Source organism: Heloderma suspectum, chromosome 1 (genome assembly GCF_057233095.1).
Source record: "Heloderma suspectum isolate Gila_16-S chromosome 1, 16-S_ref, whole genome shotgun sequence".
Taxonomy (NCBI): domain Eukaryota; kingdom Metazoa; phylum Chordata; class Lepidosauria; order Squamata; family Helodermatidae; genus Heloderma; species Heloderma suspectum.
The window spans coordinates 230,913,433-230,934,089 of record NC_139458.1 but is presented as its reverse complement, the minus strand read 5'-3'; positions in this window follow the sequence as shown (position 1 = coordinate 230,934,089).

Below are 20,657 nucleotides of genomic sequence, written 5' to 3'. Positions count from 1 at the left end.
GGATGGAAGACATCTTGATGTCCCCCTCAGGCTGATTCACCAAGCTAGGCTTCACCAAGAACCCGTTTCTTACCTAGGAAGCCCAGTTTCCCCAACCCTAACCCTAACTTGGGTTTTTACCCTACTTTATTTTGGGAATGAAACATCCCCTCGTCCACGCAGTGTACGAAAAGACAGGAGGCAACCCATCCTGCAGGCCCACTTATCCTATTTCTCCATGCTTGGCTTTTCCGAGGCCCTGGTTCACTCCAGGGAAGCCAAGTCTCCCGAACCCTAACCCTAACTTGAGTCTTAACCCTAATTTACTTGTGCAACTGTCACAAACCCCCATCCACAGGTTGTACTAAAAGACGGCAGGCATACCATTCCTTTGGCCCTCTCAGGCTGTTTCACCATGCTTGGCTTCAGCAACACCCTGTTTCCATTCTGGGAAGCCAAGTCTCCTGACCCCTAACCCTCAGTTGGGTCTTAACCCTAATTTCCTCTTGGGACTGAAAAATGTCCCTGTCCACAAGCTGTACTAACGGGCAGTATGTTATCCTCCAATGGCTCACTCAGTCTGTTTGACCAATCTAGGCTTTACCAAGATGCTGGTTCCATCCTGGGAAGCCAAGTCTCGCCAAACCTAACCCTAATTTGATTCTCAACCCTAATTTCCTCTTTGGACTGAAACATACCGCCGCCCACAGAGTGTACCAAATGTCAGTATGGAAGACATCTTGATGTCCCCCTCAGGCTGATTCACCAAGCTAGGCTTCACCAAGAACCCGTTTCTTACCTAGGAAGCCCAGTTTCCCCAACCCTAACCCTAACTTGGGTTTTTACCCTACTTTATTTTGGGAATGAAACATCCCCTCGTCCACGCAGTGTACGAAAAGACAGGAGGCAACCCATCCTGCAGGCCCACTTATCCTATTTCTCCATGCTTGGCTTTTCCGAGGCCCTGGTTCACTCCAGGGAAGCCAAGTCTCCCGAACCCTAACCCTAACTTGAGTCTTAACCCTAATTTACTTGTGCAACTGTCACAAACCCCCATCCACAGGTTGTACTAAAAGACGGCAGGCATACCATTCCTTTGGCCCTCTCAGGCTGTTTCACCATGCTTGGCTTCAGCAACACCCTGTTTCCATTCTGGGAAGCCAAGTCTCCTGACCCCTAACCCTAAGTTGGGTCTGAACCCTAATTTCCTCTTGGGACTGAAACTTGTCCCTGTCCACAAGCTGTACTAATGGGCAGTATGTTATCCTCCAATGGCTCACTCAGTCTGTTTGACCAATCTAGGCTTTACCAAGACGCTGGTTCCTTCCTGGGAAGCCTAGTGTCCCCAATCCTAACCCTAATTTGAGTCTCAACCCTAATTTCCTGTTTAGACTGAAACATCGCCCCGTCCTCACGTTGTACTTATAGAGGGTCGGCACCCCTTTCTGATGACCTGCTCAGTTCGTTTCACCAAGCTAGTCTTCCCTAAGAACCTGGTTCCCTCCTCGGAAGCCAAGTCTCCCCAACCCTAACCCTAACTTGGGTTTTTACCCAAATTTTCTAGAGGAACTTTAACATCCCCCAGTCCACGCAGTGTACTAAAAGACAGGAGGGAACACATCCTGTTGGGCCACTCAATCTGTTTCAACATGCTTGGCTTTACAGACGCCCTGGTTCCATCCTGGGAAGCCAAGTCTCGCCAACCCTAACCCTAATTTGAGTCTCAACCCTAATTTCCTCTTTGGACTGAAACATACCGCCGCCCACAGAGTGTACCAAATGTCAGGATGGAAGACATCTTGATGTCCCCCTCAGGCTGATTCACCAAGCTAGGCTTCACCAAGAACCCGTTTCTTACCTAGGAAGCCCAGTTTCCCCAACCCTAACCCTAACTTGGGTTTTTACCCTACTTTATTTTGGGAATGAAACATCCCCTCGTCCACGCAGTGTACAAAAAGACAGGAGGCAACCCATCCTGCAGGCCCACTTATCCTATTTCTCCATGCTTGGCTTTTCCGAGGCCCTGGTTCACTCCAGGGAAGCCAAGTCTCCCAAACCCTAACCCTAACTTGAGTCTTAACCCTAATTTACTTGTGCAACTGTCACAAACCCCCATCCACAGGTTGTACTAAAAGACGGCAGGCATACCATTCCTTTGGCCCTCTCAGGCTGTTTCACCATGCTTGGCTTCAGCAACACCCTGTTTCCATTCTGGGAAGCCAAGTCTCCTGACCCCTAACCCTAAGTTGGGTCTTAACCCTAATTTCCTCTTGGGACTGAAACTTGTCCCTGTCCACAAGCTGTACTAATGGGCAGTATGTTATCCTCCAATGGCTCACTCAGTCTGTTTGACCAATCTAGGCTTTACCAAGACGCTGGTTCCTTCCTGGGAAGCCTATCCTATTTCTCCATGCTTGGCTTTTCCGAGGCCCTGGTTCACTCCAGGGAAGCCAAGTCTCCCCAACCCTAACCCTAATTTGAGTCTCAACCTTTATTTCCTGTTTAGACTGAAACATCGCCCCGTCCTCACATTGTACTAAAAGACGGTCGGCACCCCTTTCTGATGACCTGCTCAGTTCGTTTCACCAAGCTAGTCTTCCCTAAGAACCTGGTTCCCTCCTCGGAAGCCAAGTCTCCCCAACCCTAACCCTAACTTGGGTTTTTACCCAAATTTTCTAGAGGAACTTTAACATCCCCCAGTCCACGCAGTGTACTAAAAGTCAGGAGGGAACAAATCCTGTTGGGCCACTCAATCTGTTTCAACATGCTTGGCTTTACAGATGCCCTGGTTCCATCCTGGGAAGCCAAGTCTCGCCAAACCTAACCCTAATTTGATTCTCAACCCTAATTTCCTCTTTGGACTGAAACATACCGCCGCCCACAGAGTGTACCAAATGTCAGTATGGAAGACATCTTGATGTCCCCCTCAGGCTGATTCACCAAGCTAGGCTTCACCAAGAACCCGTTTCTTACCTAGGAAGCCCAGTTACCCCAACCCTAACCCTAACTTGGGTTTTTACCCTACTTTATTTTGGGAATGAAACATCCCCTCGTCCACGCGGTGTACTAAAAGACAGGAGGCAACCCATCCTGCAGGCCCACTTATCCTATTTCTCCATGCTTGGCTTTTCCGAGGCCCTGGTTCACTCCAGGGAAGCCAAGTCTCCCGAACCCTAACCCTAACTTGAGTCTTAACCCTAATTTACTTGTGCAACTGTCACAAACCCCCATCCACAGGTTGTACTAAAAGACGGCAGGCATACCATTCCTTTGGCCCTCTCAGTCTGTTTCACCATGCTTGGCTTCAGCAACACCCTGTTTCCATTCTGGGAAGCCAAGTCTCCTGACCCCTAACCCTAAGTTGGGTCTGAACCCTAATTTCCTCTTGGGACTGAAACTTGTCCCTGTCCACAAGATGTACTAACAGGCAGTTAGTTAACCACCAATGGCTCACTCAGTCTGTTTGACCAATCTAGGCTTTACCAAGACGCTGGTTCCTTCCTGGGAAGCCTAGTGTCCCCAATCCTAACCCTAATTTGAGTCTCAACCCTAATTTCCTGTTTAGACTGAAACATCGCCCCGTCCTCACGTTGTACTTATAGAGGGTCGGCACCCCTTTCTGATGACCTGCTCAGTTCGTTTCACCAAGCTAGTCTTCCCTAAGAACCTGGTTCCCTCCTCGGAAGCCAAGTCTCCCCAACCCTAACCCTAACTTGGGTTTTTACCCAAATTTTCTAGAGGAACTTTAACATCCCCCAGTCCACGCAGTGTACTAAAAGACAGGAGGGAACACATCCTGTTGGGCCACTCAATCTGTTTCAACATGCTTGGCTTTACAGACGCCCTGGTTCCATCCTGGGAAGCCAAGTCTCGCCAACCCTAACCCTAATTTGAGTCTCAACCCTAATTTCCTCTTTGGACTGAAACATACCGCCGCCCACAGAGTGTACCAATTGTCAGGATGGAAGACATCTTGATGTCCCCCTCAGGCTGATTCACCAAGCTAGGCTTCACCAAGAACCCGTTTCTTACCTAGGAAGCCCAGTTTCCCCAACCCTAACCCTAACTTGGGTTTTTACCCTACTTTATTTTGGGAATGAAACATCCCCTCGTCCACGCAGTGTACGAAAAGACAGGAGGCAACCCATCCTGCAGGCCCACTTATCCTATTTCTCCATGCTTGGCTTTTCCGAGGCCCTGGTTCACTCCAGGGAAGCCAAGTCTCCCGAACCCTAACCCTAACTTGAGTCTTAACCCTAATTTACTTGTGCAACTGTCACAAACCCCCATCCACAGGTTGTACTAAAAGACGGCAGGCATACCATTCCTTTGGCCCTCTCAGGCTGTTTCACCATGCTTGGCTTCAGCAACACCCTGTTTCCATTCTGGGAAGCCAAGTCTCCTGACCCCTAACCCTAAGTTGGGTCTTAACCCTAATTTCCTCTTGGGACTGAAAAATGTCCCTGTCCACAAGCTGTACTAACGGGCAGTATGTTATCCTCCAATGGCTCACTCAGTCTGTTTGACCAATCTAGGCTTTACCAAGACGCTGGTTCCTTCCTGGGAAGCCTATCCTATTTCTCCATGCTTGGCTTTTCCGAGGCCCTGGTTCACTCCAGGGAAGCCAAGTCTCCCCAACCCTAACCCTAATTTGAGTCTCAACCTTTATTTCCTGTTTAGACTGAAACATCGCCCCGTCCTCACATTGTACTAAAAGACGGTCGGCACCCCTTTCTGATGACCTGCTCAGTTCGTTTCACCAAGCTAGTCTTCCCTAAGAACCTGGTTCCCTCCTCGGAAGCCAAGTCTCCCCAACCCTAACCCTAACTTGGGTTTTTACCCAAATTTTCTAGAGGAACTTTAACATCCCCCAGTCCACGCAGTGTACTAAAAGTCAGGAGGGAACAAATCCTGTTGGGCCACTCAATCTGTTTCAACATGCTTGGCTTTACAGATGCCCTGGTTCCATCCTGGGAAGCCAAGTCTCGCCAAACCTAACCCTAATTTGATTCTCAACCCTAATTTCCTCTTTGGACTGAAACATACCGCCGCCCACAGAGTGTACCAAATGTCAGTATGGAAGACATCTTGATGTCCCCCTCAGGCTGATTCACCAAGCTAGGCTTCACCAAGAACCCGTTTCTTACCTAGGAAGCCCAGTTACCCCAACCCTAACCCTAACTTGGGTTTTTACCCTACTTTATTTTGGGAATGAAACATCCCCTCGTCCACGCGGTGTACTAAAAGACAGGAGGCAACCCATCCTGCAGGCCCACTTATCCTATTTCTCCATGCTTGGCTTTTCCGAGGCCCTGGTTCACTCCAGGGAAGCCAAGTCTCCCGAACCCTAACCCTAACTTGAGTCTTAACCCTAATTTACTTGTGCAACTGTCACAAACCCCCATCCACAGGTTGTACTAAAAGACGGCAGGCATACCATTCCTTTGGCCCTCTCAGGCTGTTTCACCATGCTTGGCTTCAGCAACACCCTGTTTCCATTCTGGGAAGCCAAGTCTCCTGACCCCTAACCCTAAGTTGGGTCTGAACCCTAATTTCCTCTTGGGACTGAAACTTGTCCCTGTCCACAAGATGTACTAACAGGCAGTTAGTTAACCACCAATGGCTCACTCAGTCTGTCTGACCAATCTAGGCTTTACCAAGACGCTGGTTCCTTCCTGGGAAGCCTAGTGTCCCCAATCCTAACCCTAATTTGAGTCTCAACCCTAATTTCCTGTTTAGACTGAAACATCGCCCCGTCCTCACGTTGTACTTATAGAGGGTCGGCACCCCTTTCTGATGACCTGCTCAGTTCGTTTCACCAAGCTAGTCTTCCCTAAGAACCTGGTTCCCTCCTCGGAAGCCAAGTCTCCCCAACCCTAACCCTAACTTGGGTTTTTACCCAAATTTTCTAGAGGAACTTTAACATCCCCCAGTCCACGCAGTGTACTAAAAGACAGGAGGGAACACATCCTGTTGGGCCACTCAATCTGTTTCAACATGCTTGGCTTTACAGACGCCCTGGTTCCATCCTGGGAAGCCAAGTCTCACCAACCCTAACCCTAATTTGAGTCTCAACCCTAATTTCCTCTTTGGACTGAAACATACCGCCGCCCACAGAGTGTACCAAATGTCAGGATGGAAGACATCTTGATGTCCCCCTCAGGCTGATTCACCAAGCTAGGCTTCACCAAGAACCCGTTTCTTACCTAGGAAGCCCAGTTTCCCCAACCCTAACCCTAACTTGGGTTTTTACCCTACTTTATTTTGGGAATGAAACATCCCCTCGTCCACGCAGTGTACAAAAAGACAGGAGGCAACCCATCCTGCAGGCCCACTTATCCTATTTCTCCATGCTTGGCTTTTCCGAGGCCCTGGTTCACTCCAGGGAAGCCAAGTCTCCCGAACCCTAACCCTAACTTGAGTCTTAACCCTAATTTACTTGTGCAACTGTCACAAACCCCCATCCACAGGTTGTACTAAAAGACGGCAGGCATACCATTCCTTTGGCCCTCTCAGGCTGTTTCACCATGCTTGGCTTCAGCAACACCCTGTTTCCATTCTGGGAAGCCAAGTCTCCTGACCCCTAACCCTCAGTTGGGTCTTAACCCTAATTTCCTCTTGGGACTGAAAAATGTCCCTGTCCACAAGCTGTACTAATGGGCAGTATGTTATCCTCCAATGGCTCACTCAGTCTGTTTGACCAATCTAGGCTTTACCAAGATGCTGGTTCCTTCCTGGGAAGCCTAGTGTCCCCAACCCTAACCCTAATTTGAGTCTCAACCCTTATTTCCTGTTTTGACTGAAACATCACCCCGTCCTCACGTTGTACGAAAAGATGGTCGGCACCCCTTTCTGATGACCTGCTCAGTTCGTTTCACCAAGCTAGTCTTCCCTAAGAACCTGGTTCCCTCCTCGGAAGCCAAGTCTCCCCAACCCTAACCCTAACTTGGGTTTTTACCCAAATTTTCTAGAGGAACTTTAACATCCCCCAGTCCACGCAGTGTACTAAAAGGCCCGAGGGAACACATCCTGTTGGGCCACTCAATCTGTTTCAACATGCTTGGCTTTACAGACGCCCTGGTTCCATCCTGGGAAGCCAAGTCTCGCCAACCCTAACCCTAATTTGATTCTCAACCCTAATTTCCTCTTTGGACTGAAACATACCGCCGTCCACAGAGTGTACCAAATGTCAGTATGGAAGACATCTTGATGTCCCCCTCAGGCTGATTCACCAAGCTAGGCTTCACCAAGAACCCGTTTCTTACCTAGGAAGCCCAGTTACCCCAACCCTAACCCTAACTTGGGTTTTTACCCTACTTTATTTTGGGAATGAAACATCCCCTCGTCCACGCGGTGTACTAAAAGACAGGGGGCAACCCATCCTGCAGGCCAACTTATCCTATTTCTACATGCTTGGCTTTTCCGAGGCCCTGGTTCACTCCAGGGAAGCCAAGTCTCCCAAACCCTAACCCTAACTTGAGTCTTAACCCTAATTTACTTGTGCAACTGTCACAAACCCCCATCCACAGGTTGTACTAAAAGACGGCAGGCATACCATTCCTTTGGCCCTCTCAGTCTGTTTCACCATGCTTGGCTTCAGCAACACCCTGTTTCCATTCTGGGAAGCCAAGTCTCCTGACCCCTAACCCTCAGTTGGGTCTTAACCCTAATTTCCTCTTGGGACTGTAACTTGTCCCTGTCCACAAGATGTACTAACAGGCAGTTAGTTAACCACCAATGGCTCACTCAGTCTGTTTGACCAATCTAGGCTTTACCAAGATGCTGGTTCCTTCCTGGGAAGCCTATCCTATTTCTCCATGCTTGGCTTTTCCGAGGCCCTGGTTCACTCCAGGGAAGCCAAGTCTCCCCAACGCTAACCCTAATTTGAGTCTCAACCTTTATTTTCTGTTTAGACTGAAACATCGCCCCGTCCTCACATTGTACTAAAAGACGGTCGGCACCCCTTTCTGATGACCTGCTCAGTTCGTTTCACCAAGCTAGTCTTCCCTAAGAACCTGGTTCCCTCCTCGGAAGCCAAGTCTCCCCAACCCTAACCCTAACTTGGGTTTTTACCCAAATTTTCTAGAGGAACTTTAACATCCCCCAGTCCACGCAGTGTACTAAAAGACAGGAGGGAACAAATCCTGTTGGGCCACTCAATCTGTTTCAACATGCTTGGCTTTACAGATGCCCTGGTTCCATCCTGGGAAGCCAAGTCTCGCCAAACCTAACCCTAATTTGATTCTCAACCCTAATTTCCTCTTTGGACTGAAACATACCGCCGCCCACAGAGTGTACCAAATGTCAGTATGGAAGACATCTTGATGTCCCCCTCAGGCTGATTCACCAAGCTAGGCTTCACCAAGAACCCGTTTCTTACCTAGGAAGCCCAGTTACCCCAACCCTAACCCTAACTTGGGTTTTTACCCTACTTTATTTTGGGAATGAAACATCCCCTCGTCCACGCGGTGTACTAAAAGACAGGAGGCAACCCATCCTGCAGGCCCACTTATCCTATTTCTCCATGCTTGGCTTTTCCGAGGCCCTGGTTCACTCCAGGGAAGCCAAGTCTCCCGAACCCTAACCCTAACTTGAGTCTTAACCCTAATTTACTTGTGCAACTGTCACAAACCCCCATCCACAGGTTGTACTAAAAGACGGCAGGCATACCATTCCTTTGGCCCTCTCAGTCTGTTTCACCATGCTTGGCTTCAGCAACACCCTGTTTCCATTCTGGGAAGCCAAGTCTCCTGACCCCTAACCCTAAGTTGGGTCTGAACCCTAATTTCCTCTTGGGACTGAAACTTGTCCCTGTCCACAAGATGTACTAACAGGCAGTTAGTTAACCACCAATGGCTCACTCAGTCTGTTTGACCAATCTAGGCTTTACCAAGACGCTGGTTCCTTCCTGGGAAGCCTAGTGTCCCCAATCCTAACCCTAATTTGAGTCTCAACCCTAATTTCCTGTTTAGACTGAAACATCGCCCCGTCCTCACGTTGTACTTATAGAGGGTCGGCACCCCTTTCTGATGACCTGCTCAGTTCGTTTCACTAAGCTAGTCTTCCCTAAGAACCTGGTTCCCTCCTCGGAAGCCAAGTCTCCCCAACCCTAACCCTAACTTGGGTTTTTACCCAAATTTTCTAGAGGAACTTTAACATCCCCCAGTCCACGCAGTGTACGAAAAGACAGGAGGCAACCCATCCTGCAGGCCCACTTATCCTATTTCTCCATGCTTGGCTTTTCCGAGGCCCTGGTTCACTCCAGGGAAGCCAAGTCTCCCGAACCCTAACCCTAACTTGAGTCTTAACCCTAATTTACTTGTGCAACTGTCACAAACCCCCATCCACAGGTTGTACTAAAAGACGGCAGGCATACCATTCCTTTGGCCCTCTCAGTCTGTTTCACCATGCTTGGCTTCAGCAACACCCTGTTTCCATTCTGGGAAGCCAAGTCTCCTGACCCCTAACCCTCAGTTGGGTCTTAACCCTAATTTCCTCTTGGGACTGCAACTTGTCCCTGTCCACAAGATGTACTAACAGGCAGTTAGTTAACCACCAATGGCTCACTCAGTCTGTTTGACCAATCTAGGCTTTACCAAGATGCTGGTTCCTTCCTGGGAAGCCTAGTGTCCCCAACCCTAACCCTAATTTGAGTCTCAACCCTAATTTCCTGTTTAGACTGAAACATCACCCCGTCCTCACGTTGTACGAAAAGATGGTCGGCACCCCTTTCTGATGACCTGCTCAGTTCGTTTCACCAAGCTAGTCTTCCCTAAGAACCTGGTTCCCTCCTCGGAAGCCAAGTCTCCCCAACCCTAACCCTAACTTGGGTTTTTACCCAAATTTTCTAGAGGAACTTTAACATCCCCCAGTCCACGCAGTGTACTAAAAGGCCCGAGGGAACACATCCTGTTGGGCCACTCAATCCGTTTCAACATGCTTGGCTTTACAGACGCCCTGGTTCCATCCTGGGAAGCCAAGTCTCGCCAAACCTAACCCTAATTTGATTCTCAACCCTAATTTCCTCCTTGGACTGAAACATACCGCCGTCCACAGAGTGTACCAAATGTCAGTATGGAAGACATCTTGATGTCCCCCTCAGGCTGATTCACCAAGCTAGGCTTCACCAAGAACCCGTTTCTTACCTAGGAAGCCCAGTTACCCCAACCCTAACCCTAACTTGGGTTTTTACCCTACTTTATTTTGGGAATGAAACATCCCCTCGTCCACGCGGTGTACTAAAAGACAGGAGGCAACCCATCCTGCAGGCCCACTTATCCTATTTCTCCATGCTTGGCTTTTCTGAGGCCCTGGTTCACTCCAGGGAAGCCAAGTCTCCCGAACCCTAACCCTAACTTGAGTCTTAACCCTAATTTACTTGTGCAACTGTCACAAACCCCCATCCACAGGTTGTACTAAAAGACGGCAGGCATACCATTCCTTTGGCCCTCTCAGTCTGTTTCACCATGCTTGGCTTCAGCAACACCCTGTTTCCATTCTGGGAAGCCAAGTCTCCTGACCCCTAACCCTAAGTTGGGTCTGAACCCTAATTTCCTCTTGGGACTGAAACTTGTCCCTGTCCACAAGATGTACTAACAGGCAGATAGTTAACCACCAATGGCTCACTCAGTCTGTTTGACCAATCTAGGCTTTACCAAGACGCTGGTTCCTTCCTGGGAAGCCTAGTGTCCCCAATCCTAACCCTAATTTGAGTCTCAACCCTAATTTCCTGTTTAGACTGAAACATCGCCCCGTCCTCACGTTGTACTTATAGAGGGTCGGCACCCCTTTCTGATGACCTGCTCAGTTCGTTTCACCAAGCTAGTCTTCCCTAAGAACCTGGTTCCCTCCTCGGAAGCCAAGTCTCCCCAACCCTAACCCTAACTTGGGTTTTTACCCAAATTTTCTAGAGGAACTTTAACATCCCCCAGTCCACGCAGTGTACTAAAAGGCCCGAGGGAACACATCCTGTTGGGCCACTTAATCCGTTTCAACATGCTTGGCTTTACAGACGCCCTGGTTCCATCCTGGGAAGCCAAGTCTCGCCAACCCTAACCCTAATTTGATTCTCAACCCTAATTTCCTCCTTGGACTGAAACATACCGCCGCCCACAGAGTGTACCAAATGTCAGTATGGAAGACATCTTGATGTCCCCCTCAGGCTGATTCACCAAGCTAGGCTTCACCAAGAACCCGTTTCTTACCTAGGAAGCCCAGTTACCCCAACCCTAACCCTAACTTGGGTTTTTACCCTACTTTATTTTGGGAATGAAACATCCCCTCGTCCACGCGGTGTACTAAAAGACAGGAGGCAACCCATCCTGCAGGCCCACTTATCCTATTTCTCCATGCTTGGCTTTTCCGAGGCCCTGGTTCACTCCAGGGAAGCCAAGTCTCCCAAACCCTAACCCTAACTTGAGTCTTAACCCTAATTTACTTGTGCAACTGTCACAAACCCCCATCCACAGGTTGTACTAAAAGACGGCAGGCATACCATTCCTTTGGCCCTCTCAGGCTGTTTCACCATGCTTGGCTTCAGCAACACCCTGTTTCCATTCTGGGAAGCCAAGTCTCCTGACCCCTAACCCTAAGTTGGGTCTTAACCCTAATTTCCTCTTGGGACTGAAACTTGTCCCTTTCCACAAGCTGTAGTAACAGGCAGTTAGTTAACCACCAATGGCTCACTCAGTCTGTTTGACCAATCTAGGCTTTACCAAGATGCTGGTTCCTTCCTGGGAAGCCTAGTGTCCCCAACCCTAACCCTAATTTGAGTCTCAACCCTTATTTCCTGTTTTGACTGAAACATCACCCCGTCCTCACGTTGTACGAAAAGATGGTCGGCACCCCTTTCTGATGACCTGCTCAGTTCGTTTCACCAAGCTAGTCTTCCCTAAGAACCTGGTTCCCTCCTCGGAAGCCAAGTCTCCCCAACCCTAACCCTAACTTGGGTTTTTACCCAAATTTTCTAGAGGAACTTTAACATCCCCCAGTCCACGCAGTGTACTAAAAGACAGGAGGGAACAAATCCTGTTGGGCCACTCAATCCGTTTCAACATGCTTGGCTTTACAGACGCCCTGGTTCCATCCTGGGAAGCCAAGTCTCGCCAACCCTAACCCTAATTTGATTCTCAACCCTAATTTCCTCTTTGGACTGAAACATACCGCCGCCCACAGAGTGTACCAAATGTCAGTATGGAAGACATCTTGATGTCCCCCTCAGGCTGATTCACCAAGCTAGGCTTCACCAAGAACCCGTTTCTTACCTAGGAAGCCCAGTTACCCCAACCCTAACCCTAACTTGGGTTTTTACCCTACTTTATTTTGGGAATGAAACATCCCCTCGTCCACGCGGTGTACTAAAAGACAGGAGGCAACCCATCCTGCAGGCCCACTTATCCTATTTCTCCATGCTTGGCTTTTCCGAGGCCCTGGTTCACTCCAGGGAAGCCAAGTCTCCCGAACCCTAACCCTAACTTGAGTCTTAACCCTAATTTACTTGTGCAACTGTCACAAACCCCCATCCACAGGTTGTACTAAAAGACGGCAGGCATACCATTCCTTTGGCCCTCTCAGTCTGTTTCACCATGCTTGGCTTCAGCAACACCCTGTTTCCATTCTGGGAAGCCAAGTCTCCTGACCCCTAACCCTAAGTTGGGTCTGAACCCTAATTTCCTCTTGGGACTGAAACTTGTCCCTGTCCACAAGATGTACTAACAGGCAGTTAGTTAACCACCAATGGCTCACTCAGTCTGTCTGACCAATCTAGGCTTTACCAAGACGCTGGTTCCTTCCTGGGAAGCCTAGTGTCCCCAATCCTAACCCTAATTTGAGTCTCAACCCTAATTTCCTGTTTAGACTGAAACATCGCCCCGTCCTCACGTTGTACTTATAGAGGGTCGGCACCCCTTTCTGATGACCTGCTCAGTTCGTTTCACCAAGCTAGTCTTCCCTAAGAACCTGGTTCCCTCCTCGGAAGCCAAGTCTCCCCAACCCTAACCCTAACTTGGGTTTTTACCCAAATTTTCTAGAGGAACTTTAACATCCCCCAGTCCACGCAGTGTACTAAAAGACAGGAGGGAACACATCCTGTTGGGCCACTCAATCTGTTTCAACATGCTTGGCTTTACAGACGCCCTGGTTCCATCCTGGGAAGCCAAGTCTCACCAACCCTAACCCTAATTTGAGTCTCAACCCTAATTTCCTCTTTGGACTGAAACATACCGCCGCCCACAGAGTGTACCAAATGTCAGGATGGAAGACATCTTGATGTCCCCCTCAGGCTGATTCACCAAGCTAGGCTTCACCAAGAACCCGTTTCTTACCTAGGAAGCCCAGTTTCCCCAACCCTAACCCTAACTTGGGTTTTTACCCTACTTTATTTTGGGAATGAAACATCCCCTCGTCCACGCAGTGTACAAAAAGACAGGAGGCAACCCATCCTGCAGGCCCACTTATCCTATTTCTCCATGCTTGGCTTTTCCGAGGCCCTGGTTCACTCCAGGGAAGCCAAGTCTCCCGAACCCTAACCCTAACTTGAGTCTTAACCCTAATTTACTTGTGCAACTGTCACAAACCCCCATCCACAGGTTGTACTAAAAGACGGCAGGCATACCATTCCTTTGGCCCTCTCAGGCTGTTTCACCATGCTTGGCTTCAGCAACACCCTGTTTCCATTCTGGGAAGCCAAGTCTCCTGACCCCTAACCCTCAGTTGGGTCTTAACCCTAATTTCCTCTTGGGACTGAAAAATGTCCCTGTCCACAAGCTGTACTAATGGGCAGTATGTTATCCTCCAATGGCTCACTCAGTCTGTTTGACCAATCTAGGCTTTACCAAGATGCTGGTTCCTTCCTGGGAAGCCTAGTGTCCCCAACCCTAACCCTAATTTGAGTCTCAACCCTTATTTCCTGTTTTGACTGAAACATCACCCCGTCCTCACGTTGTACGAAAAGATGGTCGGCACCCCTTTCTGATGACCTGCTCAGTTCGTTTCACCAAGCTAGTCTTCCCTAAGAACCTGGTTCCCTCCTCGGAAGCCAAGTCTCCCCAACCCTAACCCTAACTTGGGTTTTTACCCAAATTTTCTAGAGGAACTTTAACATCCCCCAGTCCACGCAGTGTACTAAAAGGCCCGAGGGAACACATCCTGTTGGGCCACTCAATCTGTTTCAACATGCTTGGCTTTACAGACGCCCTGGTTCCATCCTGGGAAGCCAAGTCTCGCCAACCCTAACCCTAATTTGATTCTCAACCCTAATTTCCTCTTTGGACTGAAACATACCGCCGTCCACAGAGTGTACCAAATGTCAGTATGGAAGACATCTTGATGTCCCCCTCAGGCTGATTCACCAAGCTAGGCTTCACCAAGAACCCGTTTCTTACCTAGGAAGCCCAGTTACCCCAACCCTAACCCTAACTTGGGTTTTTACCCTACTTTATTTTGGGAATGAAACATCCCCTCGTCCACGCGGTGTACTAAAAGACAGGGCGCAACCCATCCTGCAGGCCAACTTATCCTATTTCTACATGCTTGGCTTTTCCGAGGCCCTGGTTCACTCCAGGGAAGCCAAGTCTCCCAAACCCTAACCCTAACTTGAGTCTTAACCCTAATTTACTTGTGCAACTGTCACAAACCCCCATCCACAGGTTGTACTAAAAGACGGCAGGCATACCATTCCTTTGGCCCTCTCAGTCTGTTTCACCATGCTTGGCTTCAGCAACACCCTGTTTCCATTCTGGGAAGCCAAGTCTCCTGACCCCTAACCCTCAGTTGGGTCTTAACCCTAATTTCCTCTTGGGACTGTAACTTGTCCCTGTCCACAAGATGTACTAACAGGCAGTTAGTTAACCACCAATGGCTCACTCAGTCTGTTTGACCAATCTAGGCTTTACCAAGATGCTGGTTCCTTCCTGGGAAGCCTAGTGTCCCCAACCCTAACCCTAATTTGAGTCTCAACCCTAATTTCCTGTTTAGACTGAAACATCACCCCGTCCTCACGTTGTACGAAAAGATGGTCGGCACCCCTTTCTGATGACCTGCTCAGTTCGTTTCACCAAGCTAGTCTTCCCTAAGAACCTGGTTCCCTCCTCGGAAGCCAAGTCTCCCCAACCCTAACCCTAACTTGGGTTTTTACCCAAATTTTCTAGAGGAACTTTAACATCCCCCAGTCCACGCAGTGTAATAAAAGGCCCGAGGGAACACATCCTGTTGGGCCACTCAATCCGTTTCAATATGCTTGGCTTTACAGACGCCCTGGTTCCATCCTGGGAAGCCAAGTCTCGCCAAACCTAACCCTAATTTGATTCTCAACCCTAATTTCCTCCTTGGACTGAAACATACCGCCGTCCACAGAGTGTACCAAATGTCAGTATGGAAGACATCTTGATGTCCCCCTCAGGCTGATTCACCAAGCTAGGCTTCACCAAGAACCCGTTTCTTACCTAGGAAGCCCAGTTACCCCAACCCTAACCCTAACTTGGGTTTTTACCCTACTTTATTTTGGGAATGAAACATCCCCTCGTCCACGCGGTGTACTAAAAGACAGGAGGCAACCCATCCTGCAGGCCCACTTATCCTATTTCTCCATGCTTGGCTTTTCCGAGGCCCTGGTTCACTCCAGGGAAGCCAAGTCTCCCAAACCCTAACCCTAACTTGAGTCTTAACCCTAATTTACTTGTGCAACTGTCACAAACCCCCATACACAGGTTGTACTAAAAGACGGCAGGCATACCATTCCTTTGGCCCTCTCAGGCTGTTTCACCATGCTTGGCTTCAGCAACACCCTGTTTCCATTATGGGAAGCCAAGTCTCCTGACCCCTAACCCTAAGTTGGGTCTTAACCCTAATTTCCTCTTGGGACTGAAACTTGTCCCTTTCCACAAGCTGTAGTAACAGGCAGTTAGTTAACCACCAATGGCTCACCTTGTCTGTTTGACCAATCTAGGCTTTACCAAGACGCTGGTTCCTTCCTGGGAAGCCTATCCTATTTCTCCATGCTTGGCTTTTCCGAGGCCCTGGTTCACTCCAGGGAAGCCAAGTCTCCCCAACCCTAACCCTAATTTGAGTCTCAACCTTTATTTCCTGTTTAGACTGAAACATCGCCCCGTCCTCACATTGTACTAAAAGACGGTCGGCACCCCTTTCTGATGACCTGCTCAGTTCGTTTCACCAAGCTAGTCTTCCCTAAGAACCTGGTTCCCTCCTCGGAAGCCAAGTCTCCCCAACCCTAACCCTAACTTGGGTTTTTACCCAAATTTTCTAGAGGAACTTTAACATCCCCCAGTCCACGCAGTCTACTAAAAGACAGGAGGGAACAAATCCTGTTGGGCCACTCAATCTGTTTCAACATGCTTGGCTTTACAGATGCCCTGGTTCCATCCTGGGAAGCCAAGTCTCGCCAAACCTAACCCTAATTTGATTCTCAACCCTAATTTCCTCTTTGGACTGAAACATACCGCCGCCCACAGAGTGTACCAAATGTCAGTATGGAAGACATCTTGATGTCCCCCTCAGGCTGATTCACCAAGCTAGGCTTCACCAAGAACCCGTTTCTTACCTAGGAAGCCCAGTTACCCCAACCCTAACCCTAACTTGGGTTTTTACCCTACTTTATTTTGGGAATGAAACATCCCCTCGTCCACGCGGTGTACTAAAAGACAGGAGGCAACCCATCCTGCAGGCCCACTTATCCTATTTCTCCATGCTTGGCTTTTCCGAGGCCCTGGTTCACTCCAGGGAAGCCAAGTCTCCCGAACCCTAACCCTAACTTGAGTCTTAACCCTAATTTACTTGTGCAACTGTCACAAACCCTCATCCACAGGTTGTACTAAAAGACGGCAGGCATACCATTCCTTTGGCCCTCTCAGTCTGTTTCACCATGCTTGGCTTCAGCAACACCCTGTTTCCATTCTGGGAAGCCAAGTCTCCTGACCCCTAACCCTAAGTTGGGTCTGAACCCTAATTTCCTCTTGGGACTGAAACTTGTCCCTGTCCACAAGATGTACTAACAGGCAGTTAGTTAACCACCAATGGCTCACTCAGTCTGTTTGACCAATCTAGGCTTTACCAAGATGCTGGTTCCTTCCTGGGAAGCCTAGTGTCCCCAATCCTAACCCTAATTTGAGTCTCAACCCTAATTTCCTGTTTAGACTGAAACATCGCCCCGTCCTCACGTTGTACTTATAGAGGGTCGGCACCCCTTTCTGATGACCTGCTCAGTTCGTTTCACCAAGCTAGTCTTCCCTAAGAACCTGGTTCCCTCCTCGGAAGCCAAGTCTCCCCAACCCTAACCCTAACTTGGGTTTTTACCCAAATTTTCTAGAGGAACTTTAACATCCCCCAGTCCACGCAGTGTACTAAAAGACAGGAGGGAACACATCCTGTTGGGCCACTCAATCTGTTTCAACATGCTTGGCTTTACAGACGCCCTGGTTCCATCCTGGGAAGCCAAGTCTCGCCAACCCTAACCCTAATTTGAGTCTCAACCCTAATTTCCTCTTTGGACTGAAACATACCGCCGCCCACAGAGTGTACCAATTGTCAGGATGGAAGACATCTTGATGTCCCCCTCAGGCTGATTCACCAAGCTAGGCTTCACCAAGAACCCGTTTCTTACCTAGGAAGCCCAGTTTCCCCAACCCTAACCCTAACTTGGGTTTTTACCCTACTTTATTTTGGGAATGAAACATCCCCTCGTCCACGCAGTGTACGAAAAGACAGGAGGCAACCCATCCTGCAGGCCCACTTATCCTATTTCTCCATGCTTGGCTTTTCCGAGGCCCTGGTTCACTCCAGGGAAGCCAAGTCTCCCGAACCCTAACCCTAACTTGAGTCTTAACCCTAATTTACTTGTGCAACTGTCACAAACCCCCATCCACAGGTTGTACTAAAAGACGGCAGGCATACCATTCCTTTGGCCCTCTCAGGCTGTTTCACCATGCTTGGCTTCAGCAACACCCTGTTTCCATTCTGGGAAGCCAAGTCTCCTGACCCCTAACCCTAAGTTGGGTCTTAACCCTAATTTCCTCTTGGGACTGAAAAATGTCCCTGTCCACAAGCTGTACTAACGGGCAGTATGTTATCCTCCAATGGCTCACTCAGTCTGTTTGACCAATCTAGGCTTTACCAAGACGCTGGTTCCTTCCTGGGAAGCCTATCCTATTTCTCCATGCTTGGCTTTTCCGAGGCCCTGGTTCACTCCAGGGAAGCCAAGTCTCCCCAACCCTAACCCTAATTTGAGTCTCAACCTTTATTTCCTGTTTAGACTGAAACATCGCCCCGTCCTCACATTGTACTAAAAGACGGTCGGCACCCCTTTCTGATGACCTGCTCAGTTCGTTTCACCAAGCTAGTCTTCCCTAAGAACCTGGTTCCCTCCTCGGAAGCCAAGTCTCCCCAACCCTAACCCTAACTTGGGTTTTTACCCAAATTTTCTAGAGGAACTTTAACATCCCCCAGTCCACGCAGTGTACTAAAAGTCAGGAGGGAACAAATCCTGTTGGGCCACTCAATCTGTTTCAACATGCTTGGCTTTACAGATGCCCTGGTTCCATCCTGGGAAGCCAAGTCTCGCCAAACCTAACCCTAATTTGATTCTCAACCCTAATTTCCTCTTTGGACTGAAACATACCGCCGCCCACAGAGTGTACCAAATGTCAGTATGGAAGACATCTTGATGTCCCCCTCAGGCTGATTCACCAAGCTAGGCTTCACCAAGAACCCGTTTCTTACCTAGGAAGCCCAGTTACCCCAACCCTAACCCTAACTTGGGTTTTTACCCTACTTTATTTTGGGAATGAAACATCCCCTCGTCCACGCGGTGTACTAAAAGACAGGAGGCAACCCATCCTGCAGGCCCACTTATCCTATTTCTCCATGCTTGGCTTTTCCGAGGCCCTGGTTCACTCCAGGGAAGCCAAGTCTCCCGAACCCTAACCCTAACTTGAGTCTTAACCCTAATTTACTTGTGCAACTGTCACAAACCCCCATCCACAGGTTGTACTAAAAGACGGCAGGCATACCATTCCTTTGGCCCTCTCAGGCTGTTTCACCATGCTTGGCTTCAGCAACACCCTGTTTCCATTCTGGGAAGCCAAGTCTCCTGACCCCTAACCCTAAGTTGGGTCTGAACCCTAATTTCCTCTTGGGACTGAAACTTGTCCCTGTCCACAAGATGTACTAACAGGCAGTTAGTTAACCACCAATGGCTCACTCAGTCTGTTTGACCAATCTAGGCTTTACCAAGACGCTGGTTCCTTCCTGGGAAGCCTAGTGTCCCCAATCCTAACCCTAATTTGAGTCTCAACCCTAATTTCCTGTTTAGACTGAAACATCGCCCCGTCCTCACGTTGTACTTATAGAGGGTCGGCACCCCTTTCTGATGACCTGCTCAGTTCGTTTCACCAAGCTAGTCTTCCTTAAGAACCTGGTTCCCTCCTCGGAAGCCAAGTCTCCCCAACCCTAACCCTAACTTGGGTTTTTACCCAAATTTTCTAGAGGAACTTTAACATCCCCCAGTCCACGCAGTGTACTAAAAGACAGGAGGGAACACATCCTGTTGGGCCACTCAATCTGTTTCAACATGCTTGGCTTTACAGACGCCCTGGTTCCATCCTGGGAAGCCAAGTCTCGCCAACCCTAACCCTAATTTGAGTCTCAACCCTAATTTCCTCTTTGGACTGAAACATACCGCCGCCCACAGAGTGTACCAATTGTCAGGATGGAAGACATCTTGATGTCCCCCTCAGGCTGATTCACCAAGCTAGGCTTCACCAAGAACCCGTTTCTTACCTAGGAAGCCCAGTTTCCCCAACCCTAACCCTAACTTGGGTTTTTACCCTACTTTATTTTGGGAATGAAACATCCCCTCGTCCACGCAGTGTACGAAAAGACAGGAGGCAACCCATCCTGCAGGCCCACTTATCCTATTTCTCCATGCTTGGCTTTTCCGAGGCCCTGGTTCACTCCAGGGAAGCCAAGTCTCCCGAACCCTAACCCTAACTTGAGTCTTAACCCTAATTTACTTGTGCAACTGTCACAAACCCCCATCCACAGGTTGTACTAAAAGACGGCAGGCATACCATTCCTTTGGCCCTCTCAGGCTGTTTCACCATGCTTGGCTTCAGCAACACCCTGTTTCCATTCTGGGAAGCCAAGTCTCCTGACCCCTAACCCTAAGTTGGGTCTTAACCCTAATTTCCTCTTGGGACTGAAAAATGTCCCTGTCCACAAGCTGTACTAACGGGCAGTATGTTATCCTCCAATGGCTCACTCAGTCTGTTTGACCAATCTAGGCTTTACCAAGATGCTGGTTCCTTCCTGGGAAGCCTAGTGTCCCCAACCCTAACCCTAATTTGAGTCTCAACCCTTATTTCCTGTTTTGACTGAAACATCACCCCGTCCTCACGTTGTACGAAAAGATGGTCGGCACCCCTTTCTGATGACCTGCTCAGTTCGTTTCACCAAGCTAGTCTTCCCTAAGAACCTGGTTCCCTCCTCGGAAGCCAAGTCTCCCCAACCCTAACCCTAACTTGGGTTTTTACCCAAATTTTCTAGAGGAACTTTAACATCCCCCAGTCCACACAGTGTACTAAAAGACAGGAGGGAACAAATCCTGTTGGGCCACTCAATCCGTTTCAACATGCTTGGCTTTACAGACGCCCTGGTTCCATCCTGGGAAG